The following is a 21,497-nucleotide window of genomic DNA, read 5'->3' as shown; positions in this document are numbered from 1 at the left end:
CCCACCCTCTGCCTCCTCCCTTCTCCCCATGTTCATAAGTCTGTTCTCCATGTCTGTGTCTCCATCCCTGCCCTGAAAATAATTTCATCAGTATCATCTTCCTGCTGCTGCTGCTGCTAAGTTGCTTCAGTCGTTTCCGACTCTGTGCCACCCCACAGACGGCAGCCCACCATGCTCTGTCGTCCCTGGGATTCTCCAGGCAAGAACACTGGAGTGGGTTGCCATTTACTTCTCCAGTGCATGAAAGTGAAAAGTGAAAGTGAAGTCGCTCAGTCATGTCCGACTCTTAGCAACCCCATGGACTGCAGCCCACCAGGATCCTCCGTCCATGGGATTTTCCAGGCAAGAGTACTGGAGTGTGGTGCCATTGCCTTCTTCCATATATATGTGTTCATTTCAGTGCAGTCAGTCACTCAGCTGTGTCAGACTCTTTGTGACTCCATGAATGGCAGCACGCCAGGCCTCCCTGTCCATCATCAACTCTCGGAGTTCACTCAAACTCAGGTCCATCGAGTTGGTAATGTCATTCAGCCATCTAATCCTCTGTTGTCCCCTTCTCCTCTTGCCCCAATCCCTCCCAGCATCAGAGTCTTTTCCAATGAGTCAACTTTTCGCATGAGATGGCCAAAGTACTGGAGTTTCAGCTTTAGCATCATTCCTTCCAAAGAAATCCCAGGGCCGATCTCCTTCAGAATGGACTGGTTGGATCTCCTCGCAGTCCAAGGGACTCTCAAGAGTCTTCTCCAACACCACAGTTCAAAAGCATCAATTCTTCGGCGCTCAGCCTTCTTCACAGTCCAACTCTCACATCCATACATGACCACAGGAAAAACCATAGCCTTGACTAGACAGACCTTTGTTGGCAAAGTAATGTCTCTCCCTTTGAATATGCTATCTAAGTTGGTCATAACCTTCCTTCCAAGGAGTAAGCGTCTTTTAATTTCATGGCTGCAGTCACCATCTGCAGTGATTTTGGAGCCCCAAAAAATAAAGTCTGACACTGTTTCCACTTTTTCCCCATCTATTTCCCATGAAGTGATGGGACCGGATGCCATGATCTTCATTTTCTGAATGTTGAGGTTTAAGCCAACTTTTTCACTCTCCTCTTTCACTTTCATCAAGAGGCTTTTTAGTTCCTCTTCACTTTCTGCCATAAGGGTGGTGTCATCTGCATATCTGAGGTTATTGATATTTCTCCCGGCAATCTTGATTTTAGCTTGTGTTTCTTCCAGTCCAATGTACTCTGCATAGAAGTTAAATAAGCAGGGTAACAATATACAGCCTTGACGTACTCCTTTTCCTATTTGCAACCAGTCTGTTGTTCCATGTCCAGTTCTAACTGTTGCTTCCTGACCTGCATACAGATTTCTCAAGAGGCAGGTCAAGTGGTCTGCTATTCCCATCTCTTTCAGAATTTTCCACAGTTTATTGTGATCCACACAGTCAAAGGCTTTGGCATAGTCAGTAAAGGAGAAATAGATGTTTTTTCTGGAACTCTCTTGCTTTTTCCATGATCCAGCAGATGTTGGCAATTTGATCTCTGGTTCCTCTGCCTTTTCTAAAACCAGCTTGAACATCTGGAATTTCATGGTTCACATATTGCTGAAGCCTGGCTTGGAGAATTTTGAGCATTACTTTACTAGCATGTGAGATGAGTGCAATTGTGTGATAGTTTGAGCATTCTTTGGCATTGCCTTTCTTTGGGATTGGAATGAAAACTGACCTTTTCCAGTCCTGTGGCCACTGCTGAGTTTTCCAAATGTGCTGGCATATTGAGGGCAGCACTTTCACAACATCATCTTTCAGGATTTGAAATAGCTCCACCGGAATTCCTTCACCTCCACTAGCTTTGTTCATAGTGATGCTTTCTAAGGCCCACTTGACTTCACATTCCAGGATGTCTGGCTCTAAGTCAATGATCACACCATTGTGATTATCTGGGTCGTGAAGATCTTTTTTGTACAGTTGTTCTGTGTATTCTTGCCACCTCTGCTTCATATCTTCTGCTTCTGTTAGGTCCATATCATTTCTGTCCTTTATCGAGCCCATCTTTGCATGAAATGTTCCCTTGGTATCTCTAATTTTCTTGAAGAGATCTCTAGTCTTTCCCATTCTGTTGTTTTCCTCTATTTCTTTGAATTGATCACTGAGGAAGGCTTTCTTATCTCTTGCTATTCTTTGGAACTCTGCATTCACATGCTTATATCTCTCCTTTTGTCCTTTGCTTTTCACTTCTCTCCTTTTCACAGCTATTTGTAAGGCCTCCCCAGACAGCCATTTTGCTTTTTTGCATTTTTTTTTTCCATGGGGATGGTCTTGATCCCTGTCTCCTGTACAATGTCACGAACCTCCGTCCATAGTTCATCAGGCACTCTATCTATCAGATCTAGGCCCTTAAATCTATTTCTCACTTCCACTGTATAGAATATAATCAATCTGATTTTGGTCTTGACCATCTGGTGATGTCTATGTGTAGAGTCTTCTCTTGTGTTGTTAGAAGAGGGTGTTTGTTATGACCAGTGCATTTTCTTGGCAAAACTCTATTAGTCTTTGTCCTGCTTCATTCCATATTCCAAGGCCAAATTTGCCTGTTACTCCAGGTGTTTCTTGACTTCCTACTTTTGCATTCCAGTCCCCTATAATGAAAAGCACATCTTTTTTGGCTGTGCGGGTGCAGGAGGGCCTAGAGGAGCTATCCCACATTGAAGGTCAGGAAGGGCAGCGATGAGGAGATACCCCTTGTCCAAGGTAAGGAGCAGCAGCTGTGCTTTGCTGGAGCAGCCGTGAAGAGATACCCCACACCCAAGGTAAGAGAAACCCAAGTAAGATGGTAGGTGTTGCAAGAGGGCATCAGAGGGCAGACACACTGAAACCATACTCACAGAAAACTAGTCAATCTAATCACACTAGGACCACAGTCTTGTCTAACTCAGTGAAACTAAGCCATGCCCGTGGGGCAACCCAAGACGGGCGGATCATGGTGGAGAGATCTGACAGAATGTGATCCACTGGAGAAGGGAATGGCAAACCACTTCAGTATTCTTGCCTTGAGAACCCCATGAACAGTATGAAAAGGCAAAATCATAGGATACTGAAAGAGGAACTCCCCAGCTCAGTAGGTGCCCAATATGCTACTGGAGATCAGTGGAGAAATAACTCCAGAAAGAACGAAGAGACGGAGCCAAAGCAAAAACAATACCCAGCTGTGGATGTGACTGGTGATAGAAGCAAGGTCCGATGCTGTAAACAGCAATATTGCATAGGAACCTGGAATGTCAGGTCCATGAATCAAGGCAAATTGGAAGTGGTCAAACAGGAGATGCCAAGACTGAATGTCGACATTCTAGGAATCAGCGAACTAAAATGGACTGGAATGTGTGAATTTAACTCAGATGACCATTATATCTACTACTGCAGGCAGGAATCCCTCAGAAGAAATGGAGTAGCCATCATGGTCAACAAAAGAGTCCGAAATGCAGTACTTGGATATGTATAGGTTATATGCAAATACTACACCATTTTATATAAAGGACATTAAGATCCACAGATTTTTGGTATTCAAGGAAGTCACGGAACCAGTGTCCCACAGACACTTAAGGACACCTATATATCAACATCCTCATCTATTGCAAGATGATGTTCAATAAGATAATATACCATCATATCACAGCAGTATTAAAGGGATTGTGCTATTCAAATAATAGCACAATGTCTGGGAAATTTCATTGACAGAGGAGTCTAGTGGGCCACAGTCCATGGGTCTGAAAGAGTCAGACACAACTCGGCAACTAAACAGCAGTAGCAGCTGCTGCTATTCAAATTTTATTGTATTTCAGGGGTTCCAGTTTAAGCTGGTGACATAGGAAGATCCTGAACTCACCTCCCTCCAGTAGCACACTCATGTATAGCTATATACAGAATAATTTCCTCTGGGGGGGGGGGGGGAAACACTTTAAAAATAGCTGCCAAGCCTGGATGAAAGGGGGGCTTGGGGGAGAATGGATACATGTATATGTATGGCTGAGTCCTTTCGTTGTTCACCTGAAACTACCAAAACATTGTTAATCATCTGTACCCCAATATAAAATGATTTTGGTGTTAAAAAATTAGAAATAAAAAAATAATAAATTAAAAAAATATATATAGCTGGCAAATAAGAAAAAAACACATCAAAAGGATAGAGGAGGCTGGGACACAATCTCATCATAAACCATACCCCCTGCGGGGTGAACCACAATCAGAAGGAAAATAGAAACCTGGAACTTCTCCCTGAGGAAGGAAAGGCTTTATCCCACATTGGGCACCCCAACTTTTAAGGCCTGCACCTGAGAGACAATCCCAAAAAAAATCTGGCTGTGAAAACCAATGGAGCTTGCATCCACAAGACCCACAGGGCTATGGAGAACTGAGAAAGAGCTCTTCCTAGGTCCCCACACAACTTACTCACCTCAGGGCTCAGCACAGAAGCAGCCCTTTGCAAAGCACTCAGACTTCCTATGAAAGAGGCTCATTTGCTAGTTTTCAAGCATTGGACTAAGGGGCAGAGGCTTGCTGTATACTCAGGGGACCAAGATTGGTACATGCCACCTTCCTGCTCTCCCTCTGCCGACCTCCAGAGTGACAGTATCTCCTGGAGAGGAGCTTCTACACACAACTGGTGCCCTGGCTTCTGTGGCTACAGCCCAAGGGACACTACTTGATTGCCTGATTCTGGAGGCCAGGGGGGTTTGCCCTGTATTTTAATATTTTTATATCTTAAAGGTGAACATTGGAGGCTATGCACCTAGTCCACCCCTTTTGTTTTATAAATGAAGAAGCTAAGGTCTGGGGAAGATAAGTCACTTGTGCAGGGTTACAAAAGTAATGCTAGAGGGAGGGTTTTCAAGCCAGTGTTCTATGTCAAATATGACTAGCTCATCCAGTTGCCTTGGGGCAAAGATCAAACCAACATTTATTGAACAGTTACTATGAACCACAAGAAACCCTGTGTGCCAGTTATCAAAGTATTGCCTCTCAGCTTTACCTTAAATGCACCCCTTCAACACATGCTCTGCAGTAAGTGGATTTTCTTAATGCATTTCTCTTTTACAGTGAGTGCCGTTTTAAAACATTTTCAGTAGAGGGTGCTACAGGAACATTTCTAAAGGAAAGATAACTGCTCTTTGCTGTGGCTGCAGGGTCAGTCCTTGGTGTTGGTGTGTAGGCAAAATGTAGTACTTGACCCCAGCCAGCTGCCAGAATGTATGGTCTTTTGATGACATTGCAGCCTCAGCCTGACCTAGCAATCACCTTCTCAGAGCCCTCTCAATAGCGATGGCAACCCTGAATGGTGCCCTCACTCTTTCTGCACAGCCACATGCCAGCTAGCTGGCTACAGCTGTCCTGTATCCGACATGTTCCTGGATAGTTGTTTCTTGCTTGCCCAGAATATGCAGACCATGCAAATCAAAAATTTTTACCATGCAGTGGGCTGTAACTACAACTTTTTCAACAAAATCTGAACCCCAGCCTTAAGGATGAGCCCTTCTTCCAGGTGTGTGTTCCTGTGTACTCTCCCTCAGTCTAGGAACCCTATAAAGTCTTCTTTTATCTTACAGTTACCCTTTTCTCAACATTTAATAGGTCTTTATATGATGCTGCTGCTGCTGCCAAGTCGCTTCAGTCGTGTCTGACTTTGTGCGACCCCATAGATGGCAGCCCAGCAGGCTCTGCCATCCCTGGGATTCTCCAGGCAAGAACACTGGAGTGGGTTGCCATTTCCTTCTCCAATGCATAAAAGTGAAAAGTGAAAGTGAAGTCGCTCAGTCGTGTCCGACTCTTAGCGACTCCATTGACTGCAGCCTACCAGGCTCCTCCATCCATGGGATTTTCCAAGCAAGAGTACTGGAGTGGGGTGCCATCGTCTTCTCCACTTTATATGATACACCCGTTTAAATTATTTTGTGGTTTATCTCACCAGATTGGATACAGACTGATATATTTTGCCAGATGCTTTCAAAATGCCAGTCCTCTCCCATGACATCCTTGCATGCATGTGTGCTCAGTTGTGTCTGACTCTTTGCGACACCATGGATTGTAGCCTGACAGGCTCTTCTATCCATGGGACTTCCCAGGCAAGAACACTTGAGTGGGTTGCCATTTGGTACTCCAGCAGATCTTCCCAACCCAGGGATCGAACCCACATTTCCTGCGGTGCAGATGGATTCTTTATCATTGAGCCACCATGATGCCCTTAAAAATTATAATTATTGTCATCATCATCCTAACAAAAAATAGCACTTTTATTGCTTACCATCATACCTCTACACAGCAGACACTCTAGAAATTGAATCATTTAATCTCAACAATTTTATGGGGTAGACGTGCTGGAGGAGGTCACTGAGAGGATGTGCTGCAGGTTGGCTCTTGAGCTGGACCCAGACCGTGGGAGGCTTCCCAGCCACTTCCTTGTCCTTGGAATGAACCTGTGCTTACTGTCCCCATCCTAGCAGCCAATTCAAGGATGTAGCCTTAAAAGAGGAAGGAGTTGTTGAGACCCTCTGGATGGTATATGTGACTGAACCCCTGAAGACCCCTGTATAAACTTTTAAGATTCTGTTGTTCAGGTACAGAGATCTACTCATCTTGTGGTCACACAAAACAAACCTCACATGTAAATTTTCTTGCTTACTAAATCAGCCATATACCAATCTGTAGTGGTCAGCCTCTTTATTCAGTTTCTCCCTACCCTCCATGCATGGGGGCCAGTTTTAACATTCACCCAGGGAACTCTAAGGTTTCAAACCAAAAAGGTATTATTATAATTCCCATTTTCAAACAGATGTGAGGCTGAGAGAGGTTCAGTAACTGGTGCAGGATCAAACAGCCAGGAGATAATGGAATCCACAGTAGTTGTGTCTGTTAGCAGCTCACATCCCATCTCCCTTTATCTCCCAACTATCTGCTTCCAGACCCCTCCCCTCACTATGCTCCTGGTATTGTTTCTTGCGATCCTCATCAAAACCAGAAGCAGCTTAGCCCATCCTTTCCTTTATAAAAGGCACCACAGCAGAGCTGTATTTTACATGCTGCAATTGCAGAAAATTTCCAGCCACTTCTTGAACAGGCAACAGACAGAGATAGAGAATGTGACAGTGCTCCATTCCACAATCACCACTGGAAAATGATGTCATTAAGTGGTAGAGAAGAAGCAGGTAAAATAAAAGTCTCCTACCCAAAGGCATAGACAACCTTCTTAAAAACAACAGTCCCTATCTGTAGACAACAACACATGCATCCATCAAGACAGCTGACTCATTGCCTCTATTCCCATCTCTGGATTAGGTTCAAAAGAACAGATAGAGAATCTTGGACTTTTTGTTACCCTGGGATGTTCTGGTCACTAATTATCACCACAGATGCTCAAGATAACCATGACGTATTCCTCTTCTCTGTTGAAGCTCCTGGGAGACTTTCTTTCAAATAGACAGCGAGCTAAAAGTCCTGGGTCATATATGCCTTAGATACACTCTCCAGCAGCTCATTTTCCAAAGAGAATTGAATCTGTTACCCTTTGGAGGCACAAAACAACATATCCACACTCTAGAATATACAAACAAACATACTGAGTCCTAGGTCACATATGCCTAAAACACACTCTATAGCAGCTCATTTTCAAGAGTATTCAATCTGTAAGTTACCCTTTGGGGGCACATGCTAGAACAAACAAACATATCCATTCAAAATAAATTTGTCATGTCAGGAAAGTACACATTTGCTGGAAAAAGACAAACTGTAAATCTGATGGGTGGCCCTGGTGGCTCCATCTACACCTGCCCCCTTACTGTCCCTTCTCATCACTGCCCATCCTTTTGGTGATCTGGCAAAGAGTTTGCTCAGTAGGAGTGAGCTGGCTCAGCTGAAGCTCTACAAGGTAAGTAGCTCCTACCAGCTTCTAGCATGTGAACCCCCTAAACTAATGACTTCTGGGCACTGAACACTCTCTTTTTTCAGCAAGGCCACTTCTTGCCACTAGAAAACACTCATTGTACGTGACCAAACAAGTGTTTTCTGCTCCCCTTCAGTATTTTCTTAATCCTTTCAGGCTGCTATAACAAAACAGATTATAAACAACAGAAACATGTATCTCACAGCTTTGGAGGCTGTTTGTCTGAGACCAACATGCCAATACAGTCGGGTTCTGGTGAGGGGCCGCTTCCAGGTTGCAGACTGCTAACTTCTCACTGTATCCTCATGTGGTGAAAGAGGCAAACTAGCCCTCTGGAGCCTCTTTTATAAGGGCTCTAATCCCATTCACATGGGCTTGACCCTTAGGGCCTAATTGCCTCCCAAAGACCCTACCTACTGGTTTTCAACTTGTAAACTTTGGAGAGACACACATGCTCAGACCACAGCATTCTCCGTTTTCCAAGGAGTACAGTGGCAGGATTCTTCTCAGGGGCTGCTTTCAACAGTACATCCTGCTAAGCCTAAACTACACATGATGGGCTGACCTTTTTTAAATCTCCCCTAATAAACTTCACTTGATCCGTACCCCTGTGACACTAGAGGTGTTTATCTCTACCCTATGGCATGACACTTACATGACAAAACTCAAGAGGAAGTAAGTCTCTTTGCTTTGCATGTTGTGCTTCAGCCATGTTCAACTCTTTGTGACCCTATGAACTGTAGCCCACCAGGCTCCTAGCTCCATGGGAGTCTCCAGGAAATAATACTGGAGTGAGTTGCCATGCTCTCCTCCAGGAGATCTTCCTGATCCAGGGATTGAACCCAAATCCCTTACATTTCCTGTATTGGCAGGTGAGCTCTTTACCATTAGCACCACCAGCAGTTTTTATTCCAAATAAAGTCAGCCTTGTCTATGGCCATACCACCCTGGATGTATCCAATCTCATCAAACAAAGTCAGCCTTAAGGATGCAAAATGGTGGAAAGAAAAAGTCAGTCTTTGGAGTCAGACAGATCTGAAATTGGGTCCTAGCCCTGGCTACATGGACTGTGAACCCTCAGGCCATTTACACAACTTCTCTTAGGTAAACTGAACTTAATAATGGCTACTAAATATATTTTAATGAGTTTTAACAAAATGTATTAAAAGTTCATTTCCTTTCTACTATACTTCCTTTCACTTATGCTCCTGAGTCTCTTTCTCTCCAAACTTAGCAGACTTAATTTCAACTCAAGTTTGGCTGGTTGCAGAAACCAAGTCATTTTCACATGATAAAGGTTTATTACTATTGAGTTACAAAGAAAAAAAAAATGCCACAGATGTTGAAGGCAATTTATAGGACCATTTCTCAAAATATACTGAGCAGTGGCAGTAACATTTATTTAAAGATGTTTAAAGACCCCAATGTGACTACTTTGGAAATAGTAATAAGCATTCTATGAGTTTTGGCCTTCAAAATAAAATTAGGTATCTGATAATGGTTGGTCATACCATTGTTAAGTATTAGCTCTCTTGAAGATACTGTTGCCTATGAAAACTGCAAAAAGAAAAAAAAAGAATAAAATCCAGTCTTCTGCTTTATTGACTATGCCAAAGCCTTTGACTGTGTGGATCACAATAAACTGTGGAAAATTCTGAAAGAGATGGGAATACCAGACCACCTGACCTGCCTATTGAAAAACCTGTATGCAGCTTAGGAAGCAACAGTTAGAACTGCACATGGAACAAGAGACTGGTTCCAAATAGGAAAAGGAGTACATCAAGGCTGTATATTGTTACCCTGCTTATTTAACTTATATGCAGAGTACATGATGAGAAATGCTGGGCTGGAAGAAGCACAAGCTGGAATCAAGATTGCTAGGAGAAATCTCAATAACCTCAGATATGCAGATAACACCACCCTTATGGCAGAAAGTGAAGAGGAACTAAAAAGCCTCTTGATGAAAGTGAAAGAGGAGAGTGAAAAAGTTGGCTTAAAGCTCAACATTCAGAAAACGAAGATCATGGCATCTGGTCCCATGGGGAATAGATGGGGAAACAGTGAAAACAGTGTCAGACTTTATTTTGGGGGCTCCAAAATCACTGCAGATAGTGATCGCAGCCACGAAATTAAAAGATGCTTACGCCTTGGAAGAAAAGTTATGACCAACCTAGATAGCATATTCAAAGGGAGAGACATTACTCTGCCAACAAAGGTCCATCTAGTCAAGGCTATGATTTTTCCAGTGGTCATGTATGGATGTGAATGGACTGTGAAGAAAGCTGAGCACCAAAGAATTGATGCTTTTGAACTGTGGTGTTGGTGAAGACTCTTGAGAGTCCCTTGGACTGCAAGGAGATCCAACCAGTCCACTCTAAAGGAAATCAGTCCTGGGTGTCCTTTGGAAGGACTGATGCTTAAGCTGAAACTCCAGTACTTTGGCCACCTCATGCAAAGAGTTGACTCATTGGAAAAGACTCTGATGCTGGGAGGGATTTGGGGGCAGGAGAAGAAGGGGACGACAGAGGATGAGATGGCTGGATGGCATCACCGACTCGTTGGACATGAGTTTGGGTGAACTCAGGGAGTTGGTGATGGACAGGGAGGCCTGGCGTGCTGCAATTCATGGGGTCGCAAAGAGTCGGACACAACTGAGCAACTGAACTGAACTGAATTAGAGGCCAGGAATATTTAGCTTCAGGAATGGCTAGAACAAAACACTCAAATAATGTTACAATCTTTTGGTGTCTTTGTGTGTGTGTGTGTGTGTGTGTGTTAACTCCATGCCAATATTTTTCCTGTGTTGTCCTCTCTTTCAGACAAGCCCTCATTTATGCTAAAAAGAGCCTCAGATTCAAGTCCTCATAGTTTATCAACTGTGGTGGAAAAAGAGCTTCTCCTTCCTATTAGTTCCAACAAAAGTCCCAGATTGTACCTCATTAGTCTGGGATGGATCCTGTGACTATCTGTGAACCAATCACCGAGGCCCACTAGATGGAATGCTATGATTGGTGAGGCAAGGCTCATATGCCCTTCCTTGAAACTAGGGGACTAGTCTCAGCCTCATCTAATCACATGTATAAAAATAGGAAAATTGAGATAGTATATCCTGAAGAATGGAAAGTGCATGCTTGACATGCAAAAACATTGTAGAGTCTGTTAGCTAAGATTATATTAGAATGTGAGTGCCAAAATAGCTAAAAATCATAGTGGTTTAAACAAAAATGGAAGTTTATTTCTCTCTCATATTCAAAAAGCCAAATAGTAGTCATATCAGAACTGTTAAAGAACTTGTAGTATAAGAAATCAAACTTAACTATCTTGTTTTTGCTCTCTATAGGACATCTAGTCTAAAGGTCACCTCATTGTCCAAGATAAATGCTGTAGCTCCAGGTATTACATCTTTATCTGCCCAACAACTATAAGAAAGTATAAAAGAAGACAGATCCCCCCCTCCACCTCAACTTTATACATTACCTCCAGATACATCCCATTGAATGGAACATAATCATTTGGCCATATCTAGCTATAAAAGCTGGAGAAGGCAATGGCAACCCACTCCAGTACTCTTGCCTTGCAAATCCCATGGATGGAGGAGCCTGGTACGCTGCAGTCCATGGGGTCACTAAGAGTCAGATACGACTGAACGACTTCACGTTCACTTTGCACTTTCATGCATTGGAGAAGGAAATGGCAACCCACTCCAGTGTTCTTGCCTAGAGAATCCCAAGGACTGGGGAGTCTGGTGGGCTGCCATCTACGGGGTCACACAGAGTCGGACACGACTGAAGTGACTTAGCAGTAGCAGCAGCTACAAAAGAGGCTGGGAAATTTGTTCTTTTTTCTGAGGAACCAAGCACTGAACCAAAAATTGGAGTTTAAAAATTGGGGAGAGAACAATGAATACTGGGGGAAAACTATAAGATTTTAATACAAAGAGTTAAATAATTATAGTGCAATACAAGCTAGTAAGTGATAATAAAACAAAATAAAGGAATGATGTGTTTGGCTTTATATTTCTGGAACTCTAAGCAGTTATATTTCAAATTGGTCTCCTGATAACACTGTCAAATTAGGGACTCATTGATCCAGAAGAATACTATATCATGATAAAAGTCAAACTGTGTCAGCCAGAGACTTTAGGTACATCACTTATATAACTGTAGACATTCACTGAAGACATTGTTTTGAGAGTAATAACGAAATAATTTTTCAGACATTGGGAGTTTTTCATTTCAGATCTTCAAATAATGTCACAAATAGTCACAAATAGTTTACATGACAACGTTGAGAATAATATTAAGTAAATGTTTTCCCTGTTCTATTATTAAGAAACCAAAAGTAAAGCCAAACCAACAGAGTATTTCAGACCTGTACAAAGTCTACCGAATAAAATGAAGAGCCTCATTTCAAAGATTTTTGCTAACATGGATTTAACATACACTTCTACACTCCCCTCCCAGAGATACACAACACTGCCAGTACTATTCAGCACAGTCCCCACATTTTCAGCTAAATCTTTTAGTAATGTTGTTATTCTGGGTAAAACTCCCTGAAAATATCTATTCTTGTTGAAATTTCACACTTCTTTTTACAGTTGCGAAACCACTAAAGAAGAGTGGATGAGCACAGCAGGAGAGAGAGAAATAATAACTAAAATAAAATTTCCCTCTCAAGAATTCCCTCCAAATGCCAAAATCATTGAAAAGATCTAATCAAGCCAAGACATAAACACAATCAACTTCTATAATTGTTTGGCAAACACCAGAAGAAGCATAAGGTGATCATCAAAATAATTGCAAAAAGCATTATTCTAAGAAGAATAACTATAATTCTAAAATTATGTTATATATTTACAACATCGTCCTCTCAGAAAGTGATATAAGAAACAGATAAGAATAAGTGATAATATCAAAGATAAGAACAATTAATACTGTACTGGATTTATCAAATATATTAAATGTTGGAATACACACACACAGAGCCATTAAGAATATATATTTTTTGGATACATATACAACATTTATAAAAGTAAACCATTTTAGGCCTTTGAATTAATCTTAATAAATCCCCAAAGATCAATATACAACTCAGATTACTTCAACCAGAGTACAATAAAATTTGAAATTAATGCCAAAAAAATATAGTTATTAAGACCTTTCAAATGCTTGAGAATTAAATAACATAAGACCAGGCAACTCATGGAGTTAAAAAAAAAAAAAAAAAAACAGAGAAAATAAAGATATGCTTAGAACTGAACATGAACAAAACACCACTCATGTAAAAAATTGTTTGACATAGCTAAGCCAACACTTAGAAGGAAACTGATTGTTCTACAAGCACTCATTAGGAATTAAGGCTAAAAATAGAAATCTTTATTATTTCTTTTCTTCTTACCTCTTTGGATGTGCTTTCTTACTCTTTTCCAATTCACTGAGTTAGATGCTGTGCTTAAATGACTAATAAGTATATGAAAAATATGCTCAGCCTCATTAATATTCAGAGATAAGCAAATAAAAACAATGAGCTACAAGGCTGGTTTGTTACACACATCTGCATAGTCCATATTTGCATTCCAGACATCATAAAAAGAAGGAAATGGAGAGGAATGGGAAATCCCTTTCTTTAAAAGGTACATGGCCTGAAAAATACACACATGACCACAGCTCAAAACCAACAGACCAGAACTTGGTCATATGACTATACATGACACCTCAGAGCTTTCTTAAGGTCTGGGATATGTATATTTTATAGTATGGCTTCCATATACCAAGATGATAACTGGTGTTTTACATTACTGTTGAAGGAGCAGAGAATGGATACTGAGCAGAGAGCTGGCATGCTCGGTCACAGTTCACTTAAATGAATTATTTTTTTTTACTCTTGGACTTCTATGAAGGTTCCAGCTCCCTTCTGATATTCTCATTTAGTTGTAAAAAAGTCTTTGCTGCTCAGATTTGGATTTCAAAAACATGCCAAAAGTAGCTTTGGAAAGAAAAAAAATATATATGGAATTTTCCTCTAGGAAACTCTTTAGTCCAGTATTTAATTTTTAAGCATGTTCCTTTTATGGAGTGTTCAAATCAACACTATCTGTGGTCTTATAAAGTGGAACTGATTTGGAAGTTCAGATCCTGAGGATTGATGGCTGTCAACTATGTATACTTAAAATCAGACTATTTTGCATTTCTGTTCATGATATTCCATGATTTACTAATGTTTTTATCTTTTCAATTCTTTCACCCCAAGAAAAATGTATAAGCCTCCTTGCATGCTATGACAAGAACTTTTAACACCTCTTTGTATCTCTGTTAAATGAATGGGTATTTGACAAATTGTTTAACTGAATACAGAGCAGAATATTTTCTTTGGAATAACTGACTCCTCTCAATTAATATGAAAAGCCATAATTTCCTCTCTCAGACCCTTTCCACTTATTTCCCAGGAAACAAGATAACCCAGGCTTATCAGTTTATAGAAGTCTGATTTCTTTATATAGAAACATTCTAGTCTTCAACCTTCAAGGAAAAGTCTTAAGATTCTGTCACACACAGAAAGAATCAAGAGACCTATTGTCACTGATGACTGACTCATGATAGAAGCAAGCAGGAAAATGAGAATAAATGGGTAGAAAAGCAAAAGCCAAGAGGTGGAGGGTTGTGACACAAAGCAAGGTGCTAGCACTAGAGTTCAAGGTCACTGCACTTACGTCAAGGGTCAGCAGATCAAGGATCAAGGGTCCAAGATCCTCACCCCATTGACTGAACAGGGATGAAATATCACTTTTTATTCTACCTCTTTTCTGCTGTCCCCCATAGAACTCAAAGAAATGTAGATACACAAGTAAAATCCATCTAACATTTGCATTTGTTCCCCAAAAGTGCATAAAAGAGATAATAATGTAGGAAGTGACAACACTCTCTCTTTCCTGGGGTGCCACTGGCTGCCTATCAGAGTCAGTGCTGGTACCAGGAAAGGAATTCATGATACCCTAGGGATGAATCTAACTGTAGCCAGTGGAAATAAGCTTCTTTCACATGACACATACATTTCCCCATGTCCTGAGTTCTGAAATGTGTTTGTGCAGAGAGGCATTACCTTTCACTGGTCCCCAAGCCTACTTCTGAAGTCTTGGGAGAGGTTTAGCAGGGAAGAGTAGGTTCAAGATAGGCAAAAACGGAAAACGATTAAGAGGAGCTATAAACACCAAAGTTGGGCAAAGATGGTGTCATGAGCTGAACTGTGTCCTTTACATATTTTTACCTCAATTTCACCATTTGTGAAATTACAATAATAATTTTTTTACCCCTTATGAGTTTTTGTAATTACTAAAATGAGTCAACATATATAAGAGCTTAGAATATCTGGCACATAATAACAGCTCTGCAAGTCTTACCTGTGACTGAATGCTACATTAAACTACCTTTAGAATGCAGTCCACGTAGGCTCCAGCCAACAACTGTTCCATTGAAAGCAGTAGCTAGGACCTTTTTCTGGTGCTCAGGCTCCATCTTGATGTGTTTCACATCTCTGTCTCACTGCCTCTCCCAGCAGAGCCAGTGTGAACATCTTCCTTGCTGAGCTGGTGCATGTAGCTAAGGAAACAAAGACAATGACAAAGCTGTATATGCTGCTACCTGGTTCATCATATGTGACCTATAACATGCAAGAGAACTATATAGTGAAACTGAAACACTGAGACCCAGATTACAGTTTTCCCTTTGTATATAACTGCCATTTCTTGAGGGCCTTCCATGTGACAGGCACTGTGTACATCCCACTTTCCATGCTGTCATGAACTGAATGTTTTCATCCCCCCAAAATCCATGTTTAGGCCTTAAATCCCAGTGTGATGGTGTTTGGAGGTGGGGCCTTTGGGAGGTAATTAGGGTTAGATGAGGTCATAAGGTTAGAGCCCCAGTGATAGGCTTTGTATCTTTATAAGAAGAGCCACCAGAGGACTCTGTCTCTCTCATTCTTTCTACTGTATCAGGACACAGCAAGAGGGTCAACCATGCTGACACCATGATTTCACATTTCTAACCTACAGAATTGTGAGGAAAAAAATTATTTTTATTTAAGCCACTTGGTTTATGGTATTTTGTTAAGGTAGCTTGAGCTGACTAAGAAACAGGCATTATTCTTTGTTCTCATCAGGGTGCACAAGACCCAGTCTCTGCCCTCAGGGGACTTACAGCTTAGTGATTAAATACTAATCTCAAAGCAATTACTTAGTGTGACAAGGAAATACAACAATGATAGTTCAAGGGAAGAAATATGTAAACTACCCCCTACATACCTGCCCATAGCTTTCTGCCAAAAGCAAGGTATTTATTTCTGTCTTCATGATAGCAAGCAATGAAATTTGAAAATATGAAGCACCATTTTTTTTTCCCACTCATCAACCTAGCAAATTCTCCAGAGCTATGCTTTTCTCTCTCTCTTCCTCACACTTCCCCCGTGTGTGTGTGTGTGTGTGTGTGTACACATTTCCCGTCACTTAGAAATCACCAATATCCTAAGGTTTCACAACAATCTTGCCCTCTTGAGTGATGGTGGTTTCAGAACCAAGGTCAGCACCTGAGCCCTACCATTCCCATACTGTTAATTTTGTATTTACACCTATGGAAGTGGTGTGATCAGATTTCTTCTACAGTCACAGGTTAAGCCATCCCTCATACACCACTCTAAGAAAATAATACTAATAGTAAAACAATAGCAATGATATCTAACATTCATTGTGTTCTTACTATGTGGTATACATGCATTGTTTATTATCTCCAGCTTTTAGTTGAGAGATATTCAGCAAAGGGAGGTCAAGTGACTTGCCCAAGATCACACAAAAAGTAAGAGTTAAGGCAGAACTGGAACCTATATTAGGTAATTATTGTTATTATTCAATTTGACATTTCTAATTATATAACTGAAATTATTGTTTCTCTGAAACATACTTCTGGAAAAAGGTACTGTTTTTTAGGAATGTTGTAAGAATTATGTGCATTTCACCAAATATTACACTGTTGATCACAATTTAATTAATTTTGGGTCACGGAGCTCCAATGAACTGAGGTAACATGTGGGGTCTCCAGCAAAAAAGTCAAGCTGTGAGGCTGAGTCAGGGGCTCCTTGAGTTAGCTACTGCCTTCAGTCCTAGCGTGTGAGTGATGTATTTACTGCCACCAATAGGGAAGAATCCAGAAGGGGGAAGTAATGGAAAATTACTATCTTTCACAGACTTTGCTTGATATTTTTGCAATATTTAAAAAATTTGATATTCTCCTTTAAAAATAAGTGTTCACCTATAAATACACACTCGAGACAGAAATAAGACCAAGAGGAAGAATTTATTCATTTCCCAGTACCGAATCACTCTTTTTTATTTTTTGTGTATGTCTTGTATTTATAAAATTAGTTTCATCAAGTAGGGGAACAAGCAGTCCCCATCCCTGCTTCAGTTGTGAAGCACTTATCAGCTAAACATATTGAGACTTCAAGTAAATTTTCATTTGAAGAATGCCATTAATTTTTAATTACGCATTTCAAATTTATCTAGTAATGGTTTTAGATAATTTTGTATATACTTTCAAATTGAATTTCATTCATAAACCATAAATATTTATAGCTGATTTAGTGATCTCATGGAAGAAAACAAGGAAACATGAATCTCAGGATTTCAGGAACTCAGATATCAACTTGCTATCTACTCAAAAACCACTAGGTGGTACTAGGTTAATTTTTCTTTTCCCTTATAAGTGAGACGCGCATGTGTGTGTGTGTGTGTGTGTGTGTGTGTGTGTGTTTCCTCTCTCAGTCCTGTTAAGAACGGTGAAAAAAGTGCAATATACTTAAAGGAAATCTGGGGCTTGATGAAAAAGTTCCCAAATTGGACTGTGGTGATGGCTTACAAATTTAAATCATAATTTTTTGCTAAACCAGCTTGAATTGTACTTCAATAAAATACTTCAAAGAGGAAAAAAGCTAAAATAAACATTTCCATACATGGCACATCTTGAAATTTATGTATACTTTGTCTATATATTCATAAAAAACTTTCTGGTTAGCTACAAGTTAACATTTTTAATTCAGGTATATAATCTGAATCAATGTAATTAAGGATATATTTAAACTCTTTTCCTGTGTTAGGTAGTACTCTCAAATAAAAATAATCCAGTATTTAGTTTTGGCCTTTTCAACATCTTCTTTACCATGCAGAGTACCTCCATGTTGCTCACAGTGGACCTTGCAGGCATTATACTGGCTGGAAAAAAAAAAAAAAACAAACAAACAGAGAAAACAAACATCACCTGATCCTACTTATATTACTGTGCTAAGTCACTTCAGTCATGATCCTTCAGTAGGATCTTTGGAACCTACTTATATGTGGATTAAAAAAAAAAAAAAAAGGAACGCATAGACACAAAGAACAGATTGGTGATTACCATAGGTGGAGGGTCAGGGGTGCAAAATGGGTTGTTGCTCAGTCACTAAGTCATCTCTGACTCTTTCAACCCCATGAACTGCAGAATGCCAGGCTTCCCTGTCCTTCACTATCTCCTGGAGTTTGCTCAAACTCATGTCCATTGAGTCAGTGATGCCATCTAACCATCCTAGCCTCTGTCTCTCCCTTCTTCTTTTGCCTTCAATCATTCAAAACATCAGGTGGCCAAAGTATTGGACCTTCAGCTTTTTCAGGGTTGATTTCCTTTAGGATTGACTGATTTGATCTCCTTGCTGTCCAAGGGACTCTCAAGAGTCTTCTCCAGCACCACAATTTGAAAGAATCAATTCTTCAGCGCTCAGCCTTCTTGATGATCCAACTCTCACATCCATACATGGCTACTAGAAACACCATATCTTTGACTAGATGGACCTTCGTTGGCAAAGTGATCTTTTTTAATAACACTGCCTAGATTTGTCAGCTCTCCTTCCAAGGAGCAAGCGTCTTTTAATTTCATGGCTGCGGTCACCAGCCACAGTGATTTTGGAGCCCAAGAAAACTGTTACTGTTTCCACATTTTCCCCATCATTTGCAATGAGGGGATGGAACAGGATGCCATGATCTTTGTTTCTTGAATGTTGAGTTTTAAGTCAGCTTTTATATGGGGAGAAATACTTTTATATGGGGAGAAATTACAGAAATACTTTCTGTACGTCAGAAAGTACAAACTTCCAGCCATAAAGTAAGTCATTCATGGGGATATAATGTACAGCATGGTGACTGTAACTAATAATAATATATCCATTGGATATTTGATGTATTGCATATTTAAAACTTGCTGCGCAGCACCGCAGCAGGAGTAGCAGCTAGGCAGCACTGGAATGACTTTGAGGAAACAGCCCACGTCCAATGGCAAAAGAGAAGCCCCAGCAAGATGGTAGGAGGGGCAAAATCACGTCTAGAATCAAACCCCATACCAGCAGAGATGCTCAGAGGGTCAAACTAATTTTGTGCACACCAGGACCCAGAGACCCCAGAGAGACTGAGTCAGAACTATATTTGAGTATCTCCTAAGGAGGTATGGGTCAGCAGTGGGCTGCTGCAGGGGCAGGGGCTCTGGGTGCAGTAGACCTGGGTATGGCATAAGCCCTCTTGGAGGTCGCCATTAATCCACCATAGAGCCATGAGAACTTACACAGGACTGGAAAACAGATTCTTGGAGGGCACAAATAAAACCCTGTGCACACCAGGACCCAGGAGAAAGGTCCAGTCACCCTACAAGAGACTGACCCAGACTTGCCCGTGAGTGTCCAGGAGTCTCTGGCAGAGGCATGGGTCGGCTGAGGCCTGCTGCAGGGTAGGGGACACTGAATGCAACAGTGCCTGCATGGGACCTTTACCTCCACCATAGTTTGGCCTCAGGTCAAATAATAGGGAGGGAACACAGCCCTGCCCATCAACAGAAAATTGGATTAAAGATTTGCTAAGCATAGCCCCGCCCATCAGAACAACACCCAGTTTCTCCCTCAATCAGTCTCCCCCATCAGGAAGCTTCCATAAGCCTCTTATCCTTATCCATCAGAGGGCAGACACACTGAAAACCATGCACAGAAAACTAACCAATCTGATCACATGGACCACAGTCTTGTCTAACTCAATGAAACTATGAGACATGCTGTGTAGGGCCACACAATATGGACGGTCATGGTAGAGAGTTCTGACAAAACGTGGTGCACTGGAGAAAGGAATGGCAAACTACTTCAGTATTCTTGCCTTGAGAACCCCATGAACAGTGTGAAAAGGCAAAAAGATAAGACACCAAAAGATGAATTCCCCAGGTCAGTAGGTACCCGACATGCTAGTAGGTATCATAGTCAACAAAAGAGTCCAAAATGCAGTACTTGGATGCAATCTCAAGAACGACAGAATGATCTCTGTACGTTTCCAAGGCAAACCATTCAATATCACAGTAATCCAAGTCTATGCCCCTACCAGTAACACAGAAGAAGCTGAAGTTGAACGTTTCTATGAAGACCTACAAGACCTTCTAGAACTAACACCCAGAAAAGATGTCCTTTTCATTAAGGGGACTGGAATGCAAAAGTAGGAAGTCAAGAAACATCTGGAGTAACAGGCAAATTTGGCCTTGGAGTACAGAATAAAGCAGGGCAAAGGCTAATAGAGTTTTGCCAGAGAATGCAATGGTCATAGCAAACACCCCCTTCCAACAACACAAGAGAAGACTCTATACATGGACATCACCAGATGGTCAATACAGAAATCAGATTGATTCTATTCTTTGGCACCAAAGATGGAGAAGCTTTATACAGTCAGCAAAAACAAGACTGGGAGCTGACCATGGCTCAGATCATGAACTCCTTATTGTCAAATTCAGACTTAAATTGAAGAAAAGTAGAGAAAACCACTAAACCATTCAGGTATGACTTAAATCCCTTAAAATTATACAGTGGAAGTGATAAATAGATTCAAGGGATTAGATCTGATAGACAAAAGAGTGCCTGAAGAATTATGGATGGAGGTTCGTGACACTGTACAAGAGGCAGTGATCAAGACCATCCCCAAGAAAAAGAAAGGCAAAAAGGCAAAACGGCTGTCTGCGGAGGCCTTACAAATAGCTGTGAAAAAAAGACAAGCAAAAGGCAAAGGAGAAAAGGAAAGATATACCCATCTGAATGCAGTTACAAAGAATAGCAAGGAGAGATAAGAAAGCCTTCCTCAGTAATCAATGCAAAGAAATAGAGGAAAACAATAGAATGGGAAAGACTAGAGATCTCTTCAAGAAAATCAGAGATTCCATGGAACATTTCATGCAAAGATGGGCACAATAAAGGACAGAAATGGTATGGACCTAACAGAAGCAGAAGATATTAAGAAAGGGTGGCAAGAATACACAGAACTGTACAAAAAAGATCTTCATCATCCAGATAACCACGATGGTGTGATCACTCACCTAGAGCCAGACATCCTGGAATGCCAAGTCAAGTGGGCCTTAGGAAGCATCAATACGAATAAAGCTAGTGGAGATGATGGAATCCAACTGAGCTATTTCAATCCTAAAAGATGATGCTGTGGTAGTGCTACACTCAATATGTCAGCAAATTTGGGAAACTC

Source organism: Bubalus kerabau, chromosome 22 (genome assembly GCF_029407905.1).
Source record: "Bubalus kerabau isolate K-KA32 ecotype Philippines breed swamp buffalo chromosome 22, PCC_UOA_SB_1v2, whole genome shotgun sequence".
In the NCBI taxonomy this organism is placed as follows: Eukaryota; Metazoa; Chordata; class Mammalia; order Artiodactyla; family Bovidae; genus Bubalus; species Bubalus kerabau.
This window is presented reverse-complemented; position numbering follows the sequence as displayed.